The sequence below is a fragment of the Ovis canadensis genome, chromosome 12 (assembly GCF_042477335.2).
Source record: "Ovis canadensis isolate MfBH-ARS-UI-01 breed Bighorn chromosome 12, ARS-UI_OviCan_v2, whole genome shotgun sequence".
NCBI classification, from domain to species: Eukaryota; Metazoa; Chordata; class Mammalia; order Artiodactyla; family Bovidae; genus Ovis; species Ovis canadensis.
Window position 1 is genome coordinate 23,664,254 of NC_091256.1, and position 17,523 is coordinate 23,681,776.

Genomic DNA, 17,523 nt, shown 5'->3' on the forward strand with positions numbered 1-17,523 from the left:
TCTTCCAGATATTGCAGATCTCACATATGATAGGAAGAATTTAAAGTATTATTTAATATTTTTTGTTGTTTTCCTTGGGATGATTGGTCCAGTACTTAGTTACTGTAGTAATGGAAATTTAAGAGAAGACAACTTTTTCATGTTATTTGGCAGTGAAGGAAGGTTATGTAATAGCTGAAGAGGAAATTATGCAGGTGAACGTCAGGCAACAAGGAATAAAGAAACACATTTATTAGTAGACCGAGAAGAACTGAAGCTTCACTGAAGCTGTTAAGGAGTAAAAAAGCATTTTCATCTAATGGCCTTGTTTGTGCATAAAGACTTTTAGAGTTTTGAGGAAAATTTTTCCCTGCTGACTTTCGTGATGCATGAGAAGATGAAATGACTTTATGTAATATTGATTTAGGAATTTTTTTACAAGAGTACCACTACACAGGTTGACAAAAATGTCAGAGGTCAAGTGCACTAAGCACAGTAGTATGTTGCAAAGAGCCAGAAAGTGCCAGACTGTTTGTTGAACTTTGGGGAAATAAGTGAAAATATGAAGAAAATTTAGAATAATTTTTCTGATTTTTGCAGAAAGAATGTATTGTTGGTCATGTAAGTCAACATTGTTTTTCTTATAATTATGCAAAAGTAGACATTTCCAAAAATAAACTGCTGGGAAAAGGCAATATGTTATGCTTAAAGTGCTATTCACAGGTTTAGAAAGGGGAATGAGGAAAGAACTTAAAATAGTGAGATAGATAAAGATGGGACATCAGCATAATTCTTTACAGTACCTAGTGCCAAAAGCCTCTCCTCACAAACAAAATCTGACACTGTGTATACAGTATTAGTTGAAGATAAAAATGGTTCAGCAGTGGATTTCAGACACATCTGAGTAGTTCAGATATATGCGTATATGTCAGAGAATCTGGAAAGAGTTAAAAAAAGAATGTTTAAATGGGATAAGAATTAAAATTCAAGAATGTGAAGGGAATAAGCATAATGTTTTGAGTCACAGAAACTTTTACTCACATTCTGGCAAAAAATAATGCATTTTTAAAAGTGGGAAACAAACACTACAAGATGAATATGCAAAGACTGGGTTGGGAACTCTTCATCAGAATCTTGGATAAGATAACATACCTTTACTGTTCTAATTTTACTTTGCAACAGTTGAAGAGCAGTTACCAGAGAAAGCATGATTAGTTAACAAATGCCTTCATTTAGCCTATGGACTAGGGGGAAAAATGTGAGATAACTCACATTTCCTGTAAAAAGGAACACTGCCTTGATCAAACTTCAGTTAGTCTCTTCTGAGCCCTCTTTTCAATGCTAGCCCTTGTCTTTGGGCCTTCAGCCTGCCTATATCCCAGTTTCGTCAAGAATCCTGTCAGTTTAGTATGAATCACCCTCAACTTTGATATCTGATCACCCTTGGTATCTGATTAGATTCTTCATCTCCCATCCTTGATCACTCTGGCTGGCCTTCAGCAAGGATATTGTTAAGCTGTTTCAGTAAGAATTCCCTTACACTTGGCATCTTCTCTTAATAGTTTCCCATTTCTGTGATTTTCTTTATTCTGTTCACTGGCTATAAATCCCTGCTTGTCCTTGATTTGGAATTGAGTCCCATGTCTCTCCTCTATTTTAATAATACTGACACTGATTGCAATAGTTGCTGAATAAAATCTTCCTTACTATTTTAATAAGCATCAGAAAAACATTTCTTTAATTTTATATACAACTCTGTTTGTATATAATACTGTTTCATTACAATAAAGAAGACAGATGATGTAGTAAGTTGGTAACTTAACAGATAGGGAAGTTTCAAGTTTCACTGTCCATATGGCAAAACTATGGGGAAAGGAGTGTTTTACTGAAGAGAGATTTTCTGTCTTATACAGGACAACCTATGAAAAGGACATTTCCAATTGGAGGATAAAGGTCAAAAGCCTGGGAGGGATAATGTAGAAATAATATTAGACAAATGTCAGCATTGTGTTGAAATAAATGAAGGGAGGATGAGCCCATGGATGAGGATGTAAAAAAGGAAGCAACAAGATCTTTCAGGCCTGTCATGGAATGCTTTCTCTAAAAATCTCCTAATTAAAGCCAAAGTAAAGACTCAACCAGAGGCAGTTCTCTCATGAGGAATAAAGTAGTGCCATAAATATTTTAAAGGCATAGATATTAACCTACATATTTGATTTGGTGTCTGAATTTGAGTTTATTGTTTATCAGGTGGTGGTATGATAGTATCTTCCAAATAAATTGAGACCGTTTTCATTTAAAAGATACTTAATAAAACTTTCAAGAATTTTCCTTGGTTAGTTGTCCTAACTTGACCTTTAAAACTAAGAATTGTATAGCATTTTGAGTATTGTATCTGTTTTTAGTATCTTCTTCTTGTTTACAAAAATGTGATCAAGTCTCTCCAGTGTACATGTTACACTGGTGAATAATATTATATGCATTGTAATCCATCACATATTGAGGGCACATCCGTAATATATTTTCATAAACTGAAAGCTTGAAGAACATTATGATGACAGTAAGTACCTGTGACTTCTATTCTGTATAACTGTCAACAGGCAAATACTCTAAGGATCATTTATGAAAGAACAAGAACAAATTTTCCTTTAAACAGAAAAACTTTCAGAATAGACTTGAAATTCTTTAGCTTTTCATTCCATGTCCTTTGTAACTTACCTCCTCCTCTTTACATTTCACCTTCTACCCCCAGAAGTACCTTCCCTAAACTGCCTTTATACCAGATACTGTCATTTTTTGTCAGCTGTCTCCTCTCTATGCTTGTACTCTTGTAGCTGTTGTCCTTTGCGTAGAATGTATCTGCCACTCTCTTCAGCTGTGTATGAATTGTGTGCAGACAGGGGGTTGGCCCCAATGGAAATTAAATATGTGATTTTCTTTCCTTTAATGAGAGTCATTGATAACTATATCACAGAATAAGTAACCACAGAAGATCACCTTACCATTAGGGAGACCACTTTTTGGAGAATTGTACCTTTTGGCATTAGAGAAGATTGAATCTCTGCCTACAGGTGAGGGAGTGCCACTTATTTTACAAGAACAGGTCACTCTGACTATTAAGATAGTCAGAATTGGATTATTGGTTGTATAAAGAACAGACACCCTAACTAACCATGCTTTGGTGCTATTAAGCCTTTCTTGTCTCTCATATATAATGAACTAAAATAGATGATTGTGTTCAAGATGAAGACATGTGTTTATTAAGCTTGATTTCAGACAAATATCCACAATGTTCTCGTTAAGCAAATGTGGCATCAGTAGATTGAAGGATTCAGTTACCACTCTTGATATGGACTGAATTATATTCCCCTTAAATTTGTATGCTAAACTCCTGATCCCTAACACCTGAAAATAAGATTAAATGAGATTATATGTGTGGGCCCTAATCCAACATGACTGGACTCTTTATAAAAAGAGTTTAGGACACAGGCATAGAGAAGACCAAGGAAAGACAGAAAAGAGGAAAACATCATCCATAAACCAAGGAGAGAGGTCTCAGAAGACACCAGCCCTCCCAACATCTTGATCTTGGACTTCTATCCTCCAGAACAGTGAAATAATAAAATTTCTGTTATTTATGCCACCCAGTGTGGTACTTTTTTGATGGCCCGAAGTACACAGATGCACTCCTCTTCTGTAGGGCTAACACTTTGCTGAGACTTCATCGGTGGGCAGCAGTTGCCCTCCTGGGGAGATGCCACAGCACTCTGCCATGTCCTGAGGCACTTAAGATGCAGCTCTTCAGCATCTGTGGTCCTGATAGCCCACAGCCTGAATCTCTTCAACCTCATACCTGTGAAGCAACAGAAATACGAAAGGTCTTTAACTTACAGTTCCTAATTAAACGTGAATCCCCTTCCAGAAAGGTTGCACTGGGAAGTGGAGAATTTTCCCTTACGATTTCTTGACATAAGGAGTGAATCTGCTTTAGCACATGTGGACTTTGTAGGAACTGGGAACTTTGCCAAGGGATTCTTTCCTTGCAGAACACCATTCAGCATTTAGTGTCCTCTTTCTTATAGTCAAGCTCTATAGAAGAGACCTGGACTGGACGTGAAACCCTAGAAGACACCCCAAATAGTGGAAGGGATTACTCCCACTGAATGACTGGACTTCCTACATTAACTGACTTTTGGGGGCTTAACTAACACAGCCCCATCCTCACAAGCTGTGTAGAAAAAACATTCTAGTTACATGCCTGAGTCCTAGCTGACCCATAAATGCAGAAGCTGGGTCTTTTATCTCAAGCCTTGTTCCCAAGGTCTGGCATAATACAGACTGACACACAGTGCACTTTTTAAATAAATGCTTTTAAAGGTTATAATCTAAATATGAGACTAAAATTATAGTCCTTACTTTGGATAGAATAATGGTAAATTTATAATTTTGCATATCAAATGTGAACTGGTTATAAAGATTAACATCTGCAGAAATGCTTAAAGAAGACAAAAGAAATTACAGTGCTTTCAGCTGTTGACGTTGGTTTATATTTGTTGGAAAAGAACTATACCCGTGTAATTGAAATAAGAAGAAATGGAGGAGAGCTTTGGAAAGCATAGGAAATTAGCTCTTCACTGTTAGGAAGATCCCCTGGAGGAAGGCATGGCAACCCACTCCAGTATTCTTGCCTGGAGAATTCCATGGACAGAGAAGCCTGGCAGGCTATAGTTCATAGGGTTGCAAAGAGTCAGACATGACTCAAGTGACCTAGCACGCCTGCAGAGAATCACTGGTTCCCAGGTCAAGCTTCAGACTACAGACCTTTATCAGAAACTTAAAGGGCTTTCCACCACTAAGCCTTCAGCTAGTTTCTCAGATTCCCCCTGAACTCCTTTTGTTTTTCCTTCTTGTCCTAGAATATACAGTCCTGAGTTCTCATGCTGCGCCTGTGTCCTATTAAAATGGTCACCAGAAATGAGGTGCAATCTTCCCTTTTTCCTATTGTTTTATAAATGAGCCAAAGAAGACCTCTCTGTTGGCCCCTATATTGCTTATATCTTTACTGCAAGCTGAGACCCATTAGCTCAAAAGCCTGCTTGTGCCAAACTCAAATGTTTATACATTTAATTATGTAAAAATAGCCCAAACAAGCAGATTTTTAGCCAGTTAGGGCCTGCCTGCTTTTTGTCCCCTGCAGAATCTTACTCCCTATCTGCTGGCAATAGATAAGATAGTTCCAGGCCATAGAGGCCCTGGGCCACTGCTGCTGCTCTTCTGGAGCTCCCTGAGGCAGACATTCTGCTTTGTGACATCACCTAGACTTGCTAGCCTCCTCGCTGATCCCCCTGTCTCCTGGGAATTCCTTGCCCTCATATCCTTCTAGATGGCGGCCCCTTCACTGTAAATCTGCAGACCATCTCATGCTGTGAGAGACTTCACCTCTCATTCAGCCCTGTCCAAGTGCCACCCAGTCACCATGTGCCCACACCCAGTGTGGTAACTGCCTCTCACAGTCTTATTTTTCTTTCCTTGATATGCCCCCAAACTCCTCAAAACCCTTACAGTTATTGCTTTTCACTTTTTTTGGTCATCATAGTTAAATGTTTGAAAACAAATGAGCTTTTTCACCTTTCTAACAAGGCATTTGTTGTCGTTGCACAGTGGTATTGAATAGGTGCAGCTTTTGCCATGGGGAAGCTGTGAGCTTCGGCGTCATTAGATGATCTTGAACAACCTTTTACTAAGTAGGCAATCTATATTTCCAGGCCTCTCATTTTGCCTTCTTTTTATAAGGCTAGTTGTCGATTTTTCAAATGCAGTCCAGGACAGTGGCCACTGGTGAACTTCTCCACATGGGCTTTTCTGACTGAAACTTGCATGTTCAGCAAGGTGTCCAGAGTAACAACTGAATGAGGTTCTGAGACAGCAGGACTAAGGCCAGAGTGGAATTTTTCATTAATCAAAGTAAATCAAAGTCCTTCATTAATAGAACATTCTTGGTGGTCATTAGTAGGAATGAAAGGGAAGGATGGCAGGAGAGTGAGAACTGAATGTCTAGACATCAGCTTGTTATTAAATACATTTTGGTTAACTAGTAATAAAAAAAGTTATGCATGCAAAAGTTACAAAGTTTCCAGTGTTGATGGTGACTACAGCCATGAAATTAAAAGACACTTACTCCTTGGAAGGAAAGTTATGACCAACCTAGACAGCATATTGAAGAGCAGAGACATTACTTTACCAACAAAGGTCCATCTAGTCAAGGCTATGGTTTTACCAGTGGTCATGTATGGATGTGAGAGTTGGACTGTGAAGAAAGCTGAGTGCTGAAGAATTGATGCTTTTGAACTGTGGTGTTGGAGAAGACTCTTGAGAGTCCCTTGGACTGCAAGGAGATCCAACCAGTCCATTCTGAAGGAGATCAGCCCTGGATTTCTTTGGAAGGAATGGTGCTAAAGCTGAAACTCCAGTACTTTGGCCACCTCATGCAAAGAGTTGACTCATTGGAAAAGACTCTGATGCTGGGAGGGATTGGGGGCAGGAGGAGAAGGGGACGACCGAGGATGAGATGGCTGGATGGCATCACTGACTCGATGGACGTGAGTCTGAGTGAACTCCAGGCGTTGGTGATGGACAGAGAGGCCTGGCATGCTGCGATTCATGGAGTCGCAAAGAGTCAGACACGACTGAACGACTGAACTGAACTGAGTCCTGACTTAAATTTTTTTTGACATATTTCTATGTTATTACCATAACCAGAGATGAGGCTACTATTATTCTGAAATGACTTTCTCCTTCACAGTCCTCACTCCAGCCTCCTCTTCTGTGAAATATATTCTGTTTTCTTCTTGAGTCTCCTTTATCAAATAGTAGGTCTACTGAACTCAGAGCTTCTTTTAGGAGGACATTTAGATTAAGAAGCACCCATTTCTCCAGGCATAGCCCAGACACAGCTAGTTTATATATCTCCCTATAAGAAGATAACATTAATTAGAAATGGCATTTGTTGGGGATACACTTAAGATGGAATATGAGAAATCGTTTGTTTATAAATTTGTTGTGAATATTCTCTGACTACAGTCAGAGAAAAGCTTCATAAGGAGTTATATAAGTAGAATTGCAATAGATCTTTCCAAGGGACAAAGGAAACTATTCGAAGGAAGAAATCAGAATCATAGTTGAATAAAACCCAAATGATGTTTAGGAAAAGAATGAGGAGCTCAGGTCAGCTGAAGCAAATAGTGTGTGCTTGAGAGTAGCTGGAGGTAGGTCTGGAAGTGCTGCCTCGAGAAGGTTGAGGGTTATTGACCTCAGTCATACAGTTATAAAATACAAAGAAATATAAGTTGGCATATACCATTTTCAAAAGCTGGGTGATATTTGAAAAGAACTGTGAACCTCAGCCAAATATATACATTTAGAAGTTGTCTTTTCACACAGTTTATTTTAACAAATGTTTCTAGTGCCCAGTGTTGAGCATAACTTCATATATGTCTTCCCTAGTACTTCCATACTGAAAGTTCCCATGCAGTCATTTCCATTGACTGTTTTACTCCATATTTTACTAGATATTTCCTGTGTAGAATCGATGTTACTTTAATTTATATGGAGATATAATCTGCTTCTCCTTGTGATTCTAAAAGGCAGACCTCTAACCAATGGGTAGATTTTACATAGACCTTTATGATGAATAAAGCTGACTACAATAATGTAGTATTACAGTTATGAGCCTCTCACAATTTTCATAGAAAGACAAAAAGATCCTCTCTCCAAAATTTAAGGAGGTTGACATAGGTGGTTTCCAGGGCTTTCCAGATGTGATTTCGAGTCTTTTGACTGTTCTGAACACAGAATGAGGTACAGGACATAATTTTATTGGTTTCTGTTTTACAGTCGCACCCCCCCCCCCCACCCGTGAAACCATGTTAAACACCAAATCTCTCAACGTATGCATTATTCCCAACATGTCACTTTGGAAATTAGACAACAAAGGGTCATCCTGAAGAAGGAGTTCATAGTGCCTGGACTCCATCTTAGGCCTGTTCATGCTGACCATGCTCGGCCACATTTCCAACGGACTCTGAACTCTGTGTTTAGTGCCTACGGGAAGAAACAACAGAAGGATAAGACCCCCCTCCAGACAGGGGAACCTTGAAGATCATGTCTAGGTTACTCATCGCCTAAGAGAAAACATACACTAATCACCCTTTCCTCCAGACAGGCCATAAATTTTTCTGTATCCATCGGAGTGTAACCTCAGGCTTATTGATTATTGGGTAATTGTTTGAGCACATGAGCACATACACGTGAATGATGGGGTTACTGGGATTGTATTTTCTTTGGTTTATGTAAGTCTCAAGGAATTTGGGGTGGTGGGTTCAGACACATGCACATGGGGTATAAAAGATTTTCACAAATGCTGGTCGGGGTTCTTGGTTAAGAGGAGACTCTGCCTTGGGCCCGCCAGTGTAATAAACTGCACTTCGATATCTGCATTGTCCTTCTAAGTGAGTTTGTTTCCCAGAACACGTGGCTATAACAATCCTAAACAAATTTATTTCCCATACTGTGCACTTTGTTTTTCAAGAACTGTCTTACTCTATGAACTAAAGAACATCTAGTTCATTATGTAATTTATCAATATAAAAAATAGGAAGTTGTTTTATTAAGTTTGACTGACGGCTACCATGTTTGCAAAGGTGTTGTGTTTGGTGATCTGGAAAGGAGGAAGACACTTTAAGCAGCAGGAGGATTGTGCCAGGGATGAGCTACAGGGGGAAGAAGCAGGCCCTGAACCAGAGATCAAAAAGTCACCCACTGCTGCTTGAGTCTGGCCTTGCAGGAAACTCTGATAATTGCTGTTCATCTATCAGTCTTGCCAAGAAGCCCTTGCTTTTGCAAACCTTTCCCACATTCACCCAGAGGTAAACATGGAAGGGCAGCATCAGAAAGAATGGCAGTAGGAACTTGCTGCTTCCTGGGAGGCCTGAAGCCTTGGAACAGCTTAAGGGAAAAAAAAAGATACTGAAAAAAAAAAAAAGCAAAACAAAACAAAAGATACTGAAGTGTTGTGCAAGCAATATCTGTCCTTCTAGCTTTTGTAAAAGGGATTTGAGATAAGGACATGATTCTGCGTTCCTTTTTATACATTAATTTCCTGAATGCTAGTTATTTAAGTTGTTTTACGTTTGATTAGCTTGGGTTTACGTGCCTTTTCTATACGTTGGTCATTTTATCTTTAGGAAACTGAAGTTTCCCCAAGGTCACAACAAATATATGCTGTTTTGTTTGCAAGTCTGTATTGCTGAGAGCAAAATGTTAACATTGTCAGTGATCACCCCATAAGGGTTTATTCCTGAAGGTCTGAATCTGCAGGCTAGCTGCACTAGTGGCAATAGCAATATGTTATTTTATGTAACAACAATAAAATGCTACTTAGTACAACATTATACAAGCCTACTTAGTTTCTAGGCTCTTCTGTAATATCCTCCATAGCACTGTATATTTCCAAGCTTGAGTTTCTGGTCTGTTGCAAATATTAATGGAAAATAATTATACACAATTCTGCCAGATAGATCATTACTTTCAATTCCCTTTGAGTCATTTAAACCAAATAGAATGGATCTTTCTTGATCATTTAATTATTGAGCATAATTACTTAAAAGTGTGTAAAAGGACTTCTTGTATCACTTATGAAGAAACTGTAAATTTTCTAAATTTCTAAATTTCAAAAAAATTAATCTTTCAAAAAAACACTGAGTATTTTCTAAGATTAGAATAAAGACTAGTAAAAACAGACTTTGTTGTTAACATAATTTGCAAAACTCCTTGCAATAATGTACTGGGTGTAAAGGCAGGAGCTTTGCTTTGTTAACTGCTTCATCTGTAGCCCCTAGAAGACAGTAGGAATTCAGCACAGACAATTCGATTCAATGAATCAGTGAAATTGAATTTAATCAAAAGGTTAAGCCTACATTTAACACAATTCAGACTTTTTAGTATGAAACACACAAGTTGAGCTACAGAGGTATCAGTTTACCATTTTCACTTCTGATTTAAGAGCCAAATGTTAGGCTAAGTCTTATATCCAGCAGGGTGTTTTTCTGAAATATCATTGCTAGTTGTGTTATGTGTTCAAAGGATGTGAAGAGCCAAGCTAAACTGGGCTTCTCCAAACGCTTATTATATTATCCCACCAGCAAGGAGGTACTGAATACCTACTGTGTATTTATTTCTGAGATGGAAAACAAAGAAATATAAGCTTATCTCTCCCCTCAAGGAAGCAGCAGTTGGAGAGAAGTGACCCATGCATGAGGGACCACAAAGCATTACAAAATAGTATAATATGAAATACGAAGCTGTTTAATGAATTAAAATCCCTATGTAAAAAAAACAAAAAAAAACAAAACATAAATTGTTTCTGTTTTTATCAAGGAGAGTTGCAAGGACTTTTGTACACCAGAGCAGAGGTGATAAACTGGCAGCCAGAACTGCAGATAGGTTTGTTTTTGCCTGTACTATGTTATAAAAAAATGAATCATTATTTAAATACTGAGGATTTTTTTGTATAAGATATTTTTATTGCTTCTCTTGCAAAATAACTTCATAAAACCTGTAATCTTTGGATCAGCTTTTATTTTCTTTGGAAATGACCAATGACTATCACTTTTAGAGGTACTGGTATTTCATATTTTTATTAATTTTTTTCCTTTCCCTGAAAGCATTGGATTTTACTACTCTATTGCTATAGGGGAGCAACATTTGCCACCTATAATATATCTCTTTGGTCTGAGGTTTATTTTAGGCTGATTATTTTTTACAGTACAGAAGACTTAGGAAGTCTTCTTTTTTAACCTCTCCATTAGCTGCTTCCCAAGAATCTAGATAAACAGTCTGTTTCTGGAATAGAACTAACACCAGAGATCTCTTTAAGGAATATGGACTAAGACTGGTGAGGGACACTTCAGGGCCTAGAGATCAGAGACCATTTTGACCCTGTGTCTTTATGTGGCTCAGTAGACATTTGTTTACAAAATACTTGCTCCATGTGAATTGACTTTCTCCCCTTTGAAGTCCTAAACCACTAGCCTCAAAATCCGTTCTTGTCTTTAGCAGAAGGAGGTTTTGAAAGTAAAGGGTTAGTACATTTGGGTCTTCCTGGTGGCTCAGTTGGTAAAGAATCCATCTGCAATGTTGGAGACCTGCGTTCGATCCCCGAGTTGGAAAGATTCCCATGGAGAAGGGAAAGGCTACCCACTCCAGTATTCTGGCCTGGAGAATTCCATGGACTGTATAGTTCATAGGGTTGCAAAGAGTTGGACCTGGCTGAGAGACTTTCACTCAGTTACCCAGGCCACTTTGGTGAGTTATTCGGTTTTGCTGGTTCTCTCTCATGTATACATGTTATGAAACTTCAGTGTGATTTTTTTGCTGTTAATCTGTCTCATAATCAATTTAATTCTTAGACCAGCCAAAAGAACTTACAAGGGCACAGAAAAAAATTTTCCTACATAGCAGTACTTACATGCGAAACTTGTCTCCAGACTCTAATTAATGTTCTTTGGTATTTTTGATACATGGCAGGAATGTCTGCTGCTGCTGCTAAGTCCCTTCAGTCATGTCTGACTCTGTGCGACCCCACAGACAGCAGCCCACCAGGCTTCCCTGTCCCTGGGATTCTCCAGGCAAGAACACTGGAGTGGGTTGCCATTTTCTTCTCCAATGCATGAAAGTGAAAAGTGGAAGTAAAGTCGCTCAGTCGTGTCCGACCCTCAGCGACCCCATGGACTGCAGCCTTCCAGGCTCCTCCGTCCATGGGATTTTCCAGGTAAGAGTACTGGAGTGGGGTGCCATTGCCTTCTCTGGACAGGAATGTCTAGGGCCTACTATTTTAGTACAGCTAGAGCAATAATGTTTTTAGGAAGGTGGGTTTTGAGTGGACACTGTGTCACTGAATGCATGTTCGAGTGCCAACACACAGTGAGGCCAGACAAACCAAAACGTTAGAGTTTGTAGCAGAGAAAGGTTTTTGCAGGGCCACACTAGGAGAATAAGTGGCTCTTGCTCAGAAGACACAAAGTCCTGGATGGTTTTCAGGGATGAGTTTTTATGGGCAAAATTTTGGGTGAGAGATGCAGGATGTGTGACTTTCTTCAGATTGGTTGGTGGGGAGGTAACTGGAGGGTGTTCCAGGACTCTTGTGCTCAGCCTGAAGATACCATCCTCCCCCAGATTGGGAACCTTTGTTCCCCAGAAGAACTCAATAATATTGTTATGTATATCCTTTGCAAAGGAACCAGGTCCCTGCACTGTTGTTTCTTGATTGCTTCTCTGTTTCTGCATTTGTTCACTTCCCTGATTATAGCAATTGTTTGACTCTGCCCTTAGGTATTCAGGAAGGTCTAAGAGGCAGAAGCCTTTTTCCTACAAGCAAGAAATGGAACCGGAAAGAATTTGTAAGGGGCCCATAGAGACCTGTTCCGTTTCAGTTGTATACCTTGGTTTTCTAAATATGTTCAAGAAAGAACCAGAATCAGAGCTAGAGTAATAGATAATCTAATGTTTTGCACTTTGTAACTTTTGTTACAGTAATTTTTTTTTTAAGCTGTAGAGACCTCTGCTGAAAGAGAATCATTTGTGAAGCCAGATTTCTGAAATGAATGTGTAGGAAAGGAATGTGATAAATTTCTCTTTGTCTTTTTTTTTTCCCCCCAACATAATATCTTTATCATAGCAACACATAGATTTCCTATTGGGGACTTAACTTGCTTTGTTTCTGGTAACGTATTCAGATAAAGAGAACCTAGAATATGTGTCTTTCTAAAAGGGAGGTCTGCTGCAGTTCAGATTTTGCTACTTCATATCTTACAAGAAACTCAAGGATAAAGTAGTACACTTTTACCTATGTCAGTGATATTTTACTCTTTGGGGAATTCTGACATTCTGAGGAAGTAATTCAAGTTCAGTCAATTGATGTAAAAGTTCTCTCTCTCCCACCTCCCCCATCTTTAGAGATTTGATATCATTGGAAGTAACAAGTGCTTCCAAACACTCTAGTAGCTTTCAGTTATTCAATAAATGTAGTCAATCAACCTTACAATCACTGTCCTAGTTGTTGAGCCATAGAATTAAGACTTTTTCCTCTTGAGGAGTTCACAACTGAGGAAATATATAGAAAAATGAACAGAGAGTTTAAAATTCCCATACTGTCAGTAGTGGAATTAAGGAAAGATACAGGATGCATGCACACTTGATCTTGAGATAGAGAAAGATTGCTCAAATTGAGTCTGTTGAAGAATATGTTTGCTATAGCTCAAAGTATTTAGAAGAGAAAAATTTGTCTATTGGTCTTGATGGCTTGCTGGATATGGAATGAGAAGGAAGACTCCTAAGCTTGAGCATAGATTTTGGTAAAATTATATGTGGAAGAATCTGTGAGGAGCCTGTGTCAACAGCAGTAAAGATAACCAGTTCAGAGTTAAGTGAGATTCATATGAATAGTAAGGTGGAGGTATTCGCCAAAATTTGGAAATATGTGTCTGGAACACATGAGAGACATCACAGTTGAAGATGTACATTCTGATGTAGTCAGTAGAGAGGTAGTGTCTGTAAGATAACTTCCACATAAGTTTCCAGAAGGAGAATAAAAGAATAACTGTGGGTCCTCAAATCCATGAAAGCTAAATGAAATTGCTGGAGAATGTGTCATAGTGGCCAATAATTTGAAAAATCGATTATGATATAAATTGTATAGCATCCAATCAATTTTGAAAATCAATAAAACTGGAAGAAGAAACACTCAAAAAGAGTTCCAAACATCATATAATTAATTTAAAAGTAGGAGTCACTCATGACCTTCAAGGAGGCAATATTGGTGAAGTGGTGAGTGACAAGTTAGGTTGCCCTTATTTTGAAGAGTTGGCATGAAAAAGAGTAGAGACAAGTACATGCTTCTTTGAAGTAGGTTGGCCCTGAAAAAATGGGAGAAATGAAACAGTAGAAAGAAGAACATCTTAGACTAGAGAGAAGCTTCCAAGCAGCAGTGGTTATAATTGGCAGTATCTTTGATGAATAGGAAAGACTCTTGTGACTTTTGCTGAGCTCCCTAGAGTTGTGTATGAATTTCCTAGGTCTGCCGTAACAAGAGTATCACAAACTAAGTGGCTGAAACAACAGAAATTTGTTATCTTATGGTTCTGGAAGCTATACGCCTGAGATCAAGGTGTTGGCAGCCTTGCTTCCTTTTGAGGGTTGTGAGAAGATCTGTTCCATGTCTGTACTCTCACTTCTGGAGAAGTGGTGGATTTCTGGCAATCTTTGCTTTTCTTGGATCACTTAGTTTTCTGCCTTCTTCTCTGTGTAGCATTTTCTCTGTGACTCTGTGTCCCAATTTACCCTTTCTATAAAAGACACCTGACTACAGTAGGGGACTGACCTATTTTAGTGTGACCTCATTTTGCCTAATAATCTCTGCAATGACCCTACTTTCAAATATAGTGACATTCTGAAGTATTGGGGAATTAGGACTTTAAATTTTGGGAAGACACAATCAGCCCATACATGGAATGGTAAGACCATGGTTAATCTTACAATTGATAATGAAAGTTTAAGATTAATAAATGTTAATCCTGTTTATGAATTTCTCTTGATCCTATATTTCCTTAAGTAGTCTTAACTTCTTGTCCTACTCCTTTCTAGAGGTAAAGTGACTTATGTTTTAATCATGTGAATGTTCTTGATATTGGGTATTTGTTTTCTTTCATCTTTCTCTTCGTTTTGGACAGAGAGACTGTAGGGAGTTATTAGATTCATTTGACTCCTGCTCTTAGTCGCCCCATCTAACCTGAATCTATCAGTAAACCAGCTACTGATTGTAGTTTTATGTCTCGATTTGGTCTAAATTTCTAAAGCACATTGAATAGAGCAGAGTGTGGATTCAGTGGAGTGTTCTTAGTGCTCCTACCCTTGTCTCTCTTTTCTTTCCTAATCTTTAGCATGCTAACTGCTCTTGGCTTATTTAAATTGTACAGTAAGATACTCACTCTGGATATCTTATTAAAAAAAGAAAGTTTAGTATTCATGATAGACTCCACATCTCTACATAATCAGATAATTCCTTTTCTATTTGAAGCGCTCTTTTGATGCAAGTTGACCATGTTCATTCATTTCTTCATTACTCTATTCCTTTTTACAGCTATTCATGGACCATTTTCTTATTTGTAATTCCCTTGGCTGGCTACTTCTAAGAAAGTCTTGAACTTACATGTCTAGGAGGAACGTGTCTTTATTTGTCCTCTTGCCTTTCTGTAGCACCTTGTAATTTGAGGCACAGGCACAGGATCTAAGGGTGGCTGATTAAATGTATCTGCTGAGATTTTGAATCTGAAGAAATGGATTCAAATGAGCAGAGTGAAGAATGTCCAGAGAGGCAGCCATGTCCATCTCCATGGGTAGGAGGCTAGCAGTGACAGGGGAAGACTCTGGGGGTCGGTGCCAGCAGTGTCAGTAACACCAGCTTCAGCTGCCAGTGTGCATGGTGATGGTAGCAGGCGACCATGCCAACCCAGGATTGATATTTTGAGGCCTGATTTTAGCTCTGGTTCTGGCTGCATAGCTTCCCTATTTTTTGTGCTGTAATTCCCCAAATCTCCCAGAAATTCTATAAACTACTTGAAATTTACTCAGTATTTTCCATTCTTGCCTAAATCAGCCAGGGCTTGTCTTTTTTATTTATAATTTAGCTCTGTGACTAACACGTGATGCTATTGATAATACATGCGAATGTGTTAGCGGCTGAAGAAATACAAAGAGTTATGATCATGGAGAGTTGATATCTAAAGATTCTCTCAAGGAGAGCTCACAAATCAGAATTTCTTTATTCTCAGTCAGTATAAAGAAGCTCTGTAATTTTTTGAGTGTACATTTATAAGGCTTAGAGAGAAAGAATATGTCTGCTTAGCTAGATAGACGGTAAAGAATCCGCCTGCAATGCAGGAGACCCAGGTTCGATCCCTGGGTCAGGCAGATCGCCTGGAATAGGAAATGGCAACCCACTCCAGTATTCTTGCCTGGAAAATCCTATGGACAGGGGAGCCTGACAGGCTACAGAGTCCACGGGGTCCCAAAGAGTCAGAGACGACTGAGCAACTAACACTTTCACTATCTAGATCAGGAGATTTGGGCAGGATTGTGAGGATGAGGATTTTCTGAAGGGCCAAACAGGAATTTCTACACATCTCTGAAAAATTTTCACCATCGTAGATTCTTAGAGTAGATGTGATCCCTAAGAGGCCCGTCAAACCCAAATTACTACCTGATTTGTGAAACTTACTTTCATGCTAACTGTTGCATGCTGTCATTACCAGGGTTAAAGCTTATTATTCTTTGTTTGTTTGTTTTGTCCTTTTATCAGCACAGACTTTCCTCCATGTCTCGTAATTATAGAATAATGTCATTTAGCCCAACCTCGCAGCAGAGTTATGCTTCACTGGCCAGATACCTGAGTGTGTGGCAGAGCAACTTCAGTAGACTAAGTGCACTTTCATGCTTCATTGCTGTCTTCACATGTCTGCGGTTTTGATAACTGTAAATGTAATGTACATTTATTGAAATCATGATAAAAGGAAGTTCAACTTAACTACTCTTCGTCTCACAGTTGACATAATAAATTGAATCAAGATTTTCTTGAATAATCACAGCATTCGTATTAGTTAAAGGTTAGAGATGAAGACAGATTCAGTTATATCAACAGGTGAGACTATCTCTTTTCTTAATCTTCAAAGTTTCTACATTACTTTTGGGCTATTATAGTGAAAATATATCCAATTTTGATCAATGAGTTCATTTTCTAGCACTTACGGATGTTGGGAAAGAAGAAATTATCCTCTACCCTTGTATGTTGTTTTGGCCGATCTAAAATTTATTAACAAAGTTAACATGAGACAGAGCAGCAGGAGAAAAATCAAAGAAAAGTTTAATAACATATCTACATGAGAGAGGGGCTTCCTAGGTGGCTCAGTGGTAAAGAATCTTCGTGCCACTGCAGGAGATGCAAGTTCAATCCTTGGGTCAGAAAGATCCCCTGGAGAAAGAAATGGCAACCTACTCCAGTATTCTTGCCTGGGAAATCCCGTGGACAGAGAAACCTGGAAAACTGCAGTCTATGGGGTTGCAAACAACAACTACATGGGAGAGACCAGGAGAACAAAGTAACTCATAGAAATGGTCAAAACTTTTTTTTTTTAAGTGTTTGGCTGCACTGGGTTTTCATTGCTGAGTGCAGGCTCTTTTTGCAGGGCATGGACTTCTCTAGTGGAGGCCTGTGAGCTTAGCTGAGATCTGTGAGATATTCCTGGGTCCCCTGCACGGGGAGCAGAAAGTCTTATTGGCTAGAATGTTTATCTTAAATCCCACCTTAAGCTCAAGACAGAAGAGGTTGCTGGGGATAGTTTTGGGGACTTGAGAGGAAGGAAATTCACATGGAGACGGAAAAGCAGTGCTTAGTAAACAAATGTTGCTGGACCATGCAGAGACAAGGGGACACAG

The 17,523-nt window shown here is 38.8% G+C and overlaps 1 long non-coding RNA gene across 1 annotated transcript in view; it reads left to right on the plus strand.

Moving 5' to 3' along the window:
- Positions 1–17,523, plus strand: part of LOC138415985 (uncharacterized) — a 150,591-nt gene that overhangs the window by 15,438 nt on the left and 117,630 nt on the right. The window contains exons 2-3 of the long non-coding RNA XR_011247469.1: positions 11,563–11,806; positions 12,367–12,434. This is a non-coding gene — a long non-coding RNA (uncharacterized lncRNA). The remainder of the gene's footprint in view (positions 1–11,562; positions 11,807–12,366; positions 12,435–17,523) is intronic.